The sequence below is a fragment of the Trachinotus anak genome, unplaced genomic scaffold (assembly GCF_046630095.1).
Source record: "Trachinotus anak isolate AG129_WGS33_773 ecotype Australia unplaced genomic scaffold, CSIRO_AGI_Tana_v1 ptg000018l, whole genome shotgun sequence".
Lineage (NCBI taxonomy): Eukaryota > Metazoa > Chordata > Actinopteri > Carangiformes > Carangidae > Trachinotus > Trachinotus anak.
In genome coordinates this window covers 8,632,112-8,638,957 of record NW_027273869.1, presented here as the reverse complement: position 1 = coordinate 8,638,957, position 6,846 = coordinate 8,632,112, and positions in this window count along the sequence as shown.

Genomic DNA, 6,846 nt, shown 5'->3' with positions numbered 1-6,846 from the left:
TACATGTGGGACATTTATTTCAGGAGATCAGAGGTCAGTGTTCCTGGAAGTCATTGGACTTCTTAAACTGCCCTGCTCATGTAAAACATTTTTATTTTGCGACCAGTACTTTAAGCCGTGTTAGCAGTGTGGCTGTAGGGATGGCAATGTCAAATCTCTGGAGTAAGCAACAGACTTGCCAGCAGATTCAGCACATCACCAAGTCTGAAGCTGCAGCCTGTCACCTACAGAATCTGAAGGTGCATCTCCTGAATCAGGCCCCTGGTGAACCACAGCATCTCTCACATTGACTTTTTTGCTCGTTCACACTTTCTCAGTCACAGGAGTCTTGACATGCAGCACAGACGCTCACATTTTCCAGCCTCTGCTATCACGCCTATACCACTTACACCTCAGCAGAAGCCACATGCTCAACATCGCTCACTTCTTTATATATTTTGTTACAAATTTGGGCCAACAGGACAGCTAGTGATTATGAAACCTGTGCTGCTGGCAAGATTTACGCCAATGACAATGGTTTATGACAATTGATGGGGTAAATATTAAGCCCTGTTTGTGGATGTGGTCTGCTGAGCCTAGCAAAGGAGTATGAATATGTATGCAATAAGAGAAAGTTCTTCATGGGAGGATTAACTCTGAGCAAAAACGCCCTATATAGATAAATTAACTACTTTATAAGAGGTACAATACACTTTTCATTACTAAAGAACTCTTTGATAATAGTACTTGACTACTACTGACCAATATTTATAGGAGCTATTCGTACATTTTGCTATTGCTATCGCCAATGTTAGCATTAACAGCTGTTTACTTATCAGTCTGAAGCCAAGAGTTTCAGCCATCATTGTATAATACAAGAGGTTATAATACGCCATCTGAGCAGTGCTTCTTCTTCAGTTCAGACTGGAGGCAGCAGTGACTCGGTATCGGAAAGTGACCAGACACTCCGACCATGCTGGAGCTACCTGGTTAGCATGCTAACGTCAGGACAAGAAAAGAAGCAAAACAAGAGGGTAACTTCCCACCACTGCAGACAGCTCTTGACAAGTAAAGTAATTTAGTTTTTGGTTGAACTCACAACATTTCTTCTAGACTGGTAAGTAAACAGCTGTTAATGCTAACACTAGCTATGTAGCAATAGCAAAACTCGCAAACAGCTCCTTTAACAATCATACAGAGGTTTTTAAACTAGGCCTTTCTAGCAACTGCATAACCAAATGACAACAATAAAACCTTGACTAGTAAATAAGAAATGAACATCCACTGTGATGGATTTCCTGTTTCAGGTATAAATAGTTTGATCATAATACTATAGTGAAGTGAATGGAAACCAGTGGCTGACAGAGAGGAAGGAACTCTATGTAAAAACTTCTGGTATGTTTCATATAAAAGTGTTTGGCAGTAATATGAAGTAATCATGATTTTAAAGTTAAACCTATTCTCGTAGAAGAAGAGAATAATCTCCCCACTGCCTTCATGTAGGGATTTAGCCTTTAACATTTGCCCCCTCAGAGGGTCGTGACCCACACTCACCCAATCACACACATTAGAGAAGTTTGGTTGCCCTCACCCTGAACCAGTGAGTGCTGATACTTCCTGTAGCCACACGTCTGTCCTCAGGTCAAACATTACTCACCGCCAGAAAACCCCAGCTCAGGGGTCAACTGTTCACAGATCGTCTGTGGCCAGTTCTCATTTCAGAGAAGTTTACTTTTTCGTGAGCTGCAAACACTGAGGTGATACACCGACAGATAGAACTACAGATTTATCTTGGCCATGAGGAACAGCCTGTCAAATGAATCATTAATACAATATCACAGTGAAATATATACTGATCCAGCCATTTCTTACCATAGTCAAAGAGTTAGCAACAAGTATGGAGGTAGGCATATTACACTTCCCACTTCTCACAAAATACATGCTCATGTACACTTATCTATATTATAGCATGGTGGAGTGCACACATACCAGCAGGCAAACACACATGTAATGTCTAGGATTGGCACACACTCCTGGGAGTAATGTTGGGGCTGGCTGAGGCTCACGTGCCTTCCCCCAGCTGCCTCAACTGATGTATATGGAAAAAGACAGGGCCCCAGGTTATTAGCTGGAGCACGAGTCACCTCAGCAGTTGATTGTTGCCTTATTTCAGCCGGGTTGTTCTTCCTTCCTCCTCTCAAGACACACGTCAACGAACCCTCAGGGCCAGATGAAAGAAATCAAAGACATGTGACCCGCAAAGGGGTGGAAGAGGGTCTAGGACGGTGTGTGTGTGTGTGTAAGTCTTAAAACTCAAGAGAATATTCACTCAGCCTTCATGTCACAAAACAGTTTGTTGATTACATTAATACAGTGGATTTATTCTGGAAAAATATAATTATCTGACATTTTATACCATCTCTAAAATGCTGCATTTAAAGTTATAATTCTTAAGATTTTCATGAAATCAAATCATTTTTATGGCATGCTTTTTTCAGCTATTTCTGTTCACTGTATTTAGATTCTGCTATCACCTCTCTATACAGCAGTTTTCACTGTTCTAGTGATCGGGTCCACCATACCCCAACTGATTTTAAATTGCCTCCCAGCATTACGGGCTAATTTTATGTCTCTCTGTCTCAGAGCTGTGTTAAGTTACTACCAATCCAAACGCAACATGTCCTACTGCTGCTGCTTGACACTAAAAAACATTCAACCGATGACTCACGAGATGGCTTTTATTTTGAAGTAGTCACAGGAAACACAACGAGGTAAATGCTAACTATGACCGTTGACCAGAAATGCCCCTACAAAACCAGACAACTGACTGTTTAAACATTTTTATTTATAAAAACATCATGATTTTGTTTGGCTGAACTGTGAAGAGACGCACACAGTTGCTCTTCTGTTGTATTTCTGATAAAATAGTGTTCACTGTAGTATTACACTCCCTGTTACAACTGGTACCTATAAACCAACCTGAAACCTGAAGGTTTTCAACTTGAAGGAGCTCATCTGTAAAGTTGTATAATATTAAATTTAATGCTAAACCCAGCTTGTTTGCACAGAAAACTCACAGTACTCAGTGTTTCTTAAAACATTTTTTCTGTGCCCCTGTCTTTGAAGGCCATTTGAATGCATTAGCAGAGAACACAGCAGGCCTGCACTGTCTTGGTGACCCCTGCTGCAAGGCAAACTAAACACTCCAGTACTGTAGCAGCAGGCCAGCCAGCATCTGAGGTCACACAGCCAGGCTGCATGAGTCACACAACCCAGAGCAAAACCAAAATGTGTAAAAACTTCACATTGGCAGATTAGTTTGTTTACATCCTGCACTGGACGTGATTTGGCCAGGCTGCAGCAAGACACAGCCAAGGAGCCTGTCCTCTCTTTTCTCTCTTTAACCCTCTATGCTGCTGCAGTCCATTTTCCTTTTTTCCTTCCTTCCTTCCTTCTTTTCTTTCTTCCCTCCTGACTCTCTCCACTTCATCTCTCCCACTCTCACCGCTGCCAAGAGCACATGACCATGAGGCAGAGTGAAGCGGAAAAATAAAGCAGTCCTGCCCTTGTAAAAAATTAAAAGCTTTAAAAAAAATAAAGAGAAAAAAAAAATAAAAATCAGACAAATTAACAACACAAAACAGATGGGGAAGTTGTATTTCCAGAATAAAACAAGACATTTGAGAAAAAAAAAAAGAAAAAAAAAGAAAAAGAAAAACACTCACTCCTTTTCTCCCCAGTGTTTGCCAAGTTATGAGCTCATACTTTGTAGGCCCTCTGCTGAATATCTATTCATAGCGTCAGCTCCAAGATGTCAGACTTTTATGACCCATTTCTCCTCTCGTTATCTGCAGTAACAATTAGGGGCCTGCTAATTCAACACTGAGAATATGGAAGTGCTTTCCTGACTTGGAAGGAAACTCAGGACAGCTTGCAGTGAACTGGTGCAAACAGGGACGGGTTAAATTCTTTATGCGTCTTGAAACATAGTGTAGAGTGATAAAAGTCAGCTCAAGCTCACAGCTTTGTGTGTGTGTGTGTGTGTGTGTGTGTGTGTGTGTGTGTGTGTGTGTGTGTGTGTGTGTGCATGTGGGTGTCTTTTTCACTGAGCTACAGTACAGTGACGAACAGGGTCAGTCTGGGGTAACACAAACAAACATATACAGAGACGCCCACACCGGGCCGCGGTTTTGAGGTCATGCCTGGCACCGCTTTCTGAAATCCATTGAAGTGGTGATGTCATATCTGCATCATCTATTACCTCTCTTCCTGCACCACCTTGAGGTCGAAGGTTTACCTCATTCCCTCACACTGACCGTCCTCTCAGAAGTGTTTAACCCCCTCTAAATCAAGAGCTGCATTTTATTCAGTTACAAACTTCTTTTGAAAAACAAAAGACCCTTAAACCCACTGAAATGTCAAACTGTTTGGATGACCACTATGCTGAGGTATGGCAGCATGCTTACAAAGGGCTGACAGCAGCAAACAATGCAAATCATGACCCTTTTTAAAGACTCTATACTTCCACACGAGTGATTTGAGTTGAAGCTAATTTGACCTCTGCTCAGGTTGGAGCTGAACTAGAGTGAAAACACCTGTGATGTTGAACGATGGCTGCACAAGGCTTTTAATAGATATTTTAAAATCCTAGATTAAGGATTAAACTGCATATTTAACAAATAGCGAGTGTGAAATTCAGGTTGTGATTGTTTTTGTCTTCTTGCAGTGAAAACACTGCGTGTCTTCATCTCCTCTGCCATGCTTTCTACAGACCATCAACCTCAAAAAAATGTGTGCCGCGCTCTGATTCTGTTGACTGCTATTCTGTTCTGAATCAGGTGGGACCAGTGGGTCGTTCGCTTTGCGTGCACACAACTGCACACAAAGTGTAATTGCAACCTCCTGACGGTTCTGGGCCCCAACAGGCCCACCAAAGACACGTCCTTATCTGAGAAGCTGGACCTCATCATCATGTTGGGTTTCGCTATGGTGGAGGACTCCAAAAAATACATGATCACAAACATACAAACATAACTATTGTCAGTGAAATTACTCTTCTATAGTAGTTTCCTATGTGGGAGATCTTTCTGAGCATTTAGCTGGTTTTGATTTTTTGCTTCTTCGTCTGCTTCATATGTTATTTTCATATACTTGAAGCTGGAAACCTGAGAAAATGAAGAGGAAATTGGTATTTCACTGACTGGAACTCACTGTTGCTTCTAACAAACATCAGCTGAATGCCATGAGTCAGGTAAATGTGAAAACCTTTTACTTAAGTTGAAGATTTGATTTAACCAGAGAAGAGAGGGTCATTATTTGTCCCTCAATGGAGTGTATCTGTTTTAAACTTTTGCATTTAAATAGAAACAAAGGCAAAAAAGACTTTGGATGCAAACATGTGAATTATGGCAAGGTCAGATGAAGCAATTATTTGTAGACTTTATAACCTAAAATATATAGAAATTCTGTATAATTTTGTACATAAGAACATAAAAGCATAAAATGCATGTGAAATCAAGTTTTCCCAGCACAGACTCAATGTAGTGTGCTTTGCTCTGCCCCAGCGTGTTGAGCAATAAATCACGCAAGAAAAGGTTATTGTGCATCTAAGGTCACCTCATCGGACATAAAGCCTCTTATGCACCTGAAACTGTCTGCAGGGAATTTGATTCAATTTAGACTTTTTACATAGTGACCATGAAAGACCAGCTGGAGCTGATCAGTATTCAAAGGAGTTGGTTTGACACCAGTTACAACTAACTTAAAACCTTCAGCTTGTGCAGCTATAGCTTGGATATACAGTTTCCAACCCCCACACAACCCACCACAGCTAATGGATGGATGGGTTCTGCAGTAGAGCTGTTTGTCTTATTGAAGAACATTAGCCTGGTATTTATGAGTTTAGCAGCTCTGTATTTTTCAGGACTGCCGTGTGCATATATTACAGTGTCATCAGCGTACATCTGGACATACTTTTGTAAACTCCAAGTGCAAATTATTAGTTTATGCTAAAGTAAAGCTGCACTTGGTGTATTACTGTAAAAGCTCTAGATCAAATATCCTTAGGTATAATGATATTATACCTTTCATATATTTTTCAGTTCCTTTTCTTACCAAAACTGACTGTTTTCAGTGTACTTTAAATATGAGGAATCTGCCTCTACTGTACATCTTCTTCAACTATCAGTGCAACCTAAAAATGTAACTGTACAACAAATACAGTATATGTCAAAGCTGTTATTTTATGCAGCTCAGTACAGGAGCAATAGGAATTTCCAGGAGATAACTGCCTGTGTCACAGGTGGGGCACTTGAGTCACATGACTTGACTCAAGTCAGATTTAAGTCCCAAGTTTGAGGACTTGAGACTTGCTTGACTGACACTGATAAATGACTCGACTTGACTGACTCTGTGTTCATGACTTGAGACTTGACCTAGACTTGAGACAGTTGACTCAAAAGGTCTTGACTTTTTAAATCAAATATTTGCATTTTTCTAAACAATGAGAGGTTACTTTATGTTTTTGAAACATAATTTTTAGTGTGATCCAGGCAAACCAGCTATCATGGGGGGCTGTTAAGTCCAAAAATACAGGAGGAGGAAAGAGAACATAGCACAATGCAGCTTCCACACAGGTTCCAAACAATCTGACACATTAAGGAAAGTGATCCAAAAAATTCCTGGATCTGGCCCTTTAACCAGGTCGGTGCCAAAATTGAGTGGGTTCTCCCCCGGCCTATATGCCCCATCCTTTCACCAAGTTTGGTGCAAACCAGCTCAATACATTTTTTGTTAATTGTGAAAGTAAAACAAAACCTTTCATGAGTATTGTCTTTTAATTGATCTAAATGTGGAAACTTGGGTAGA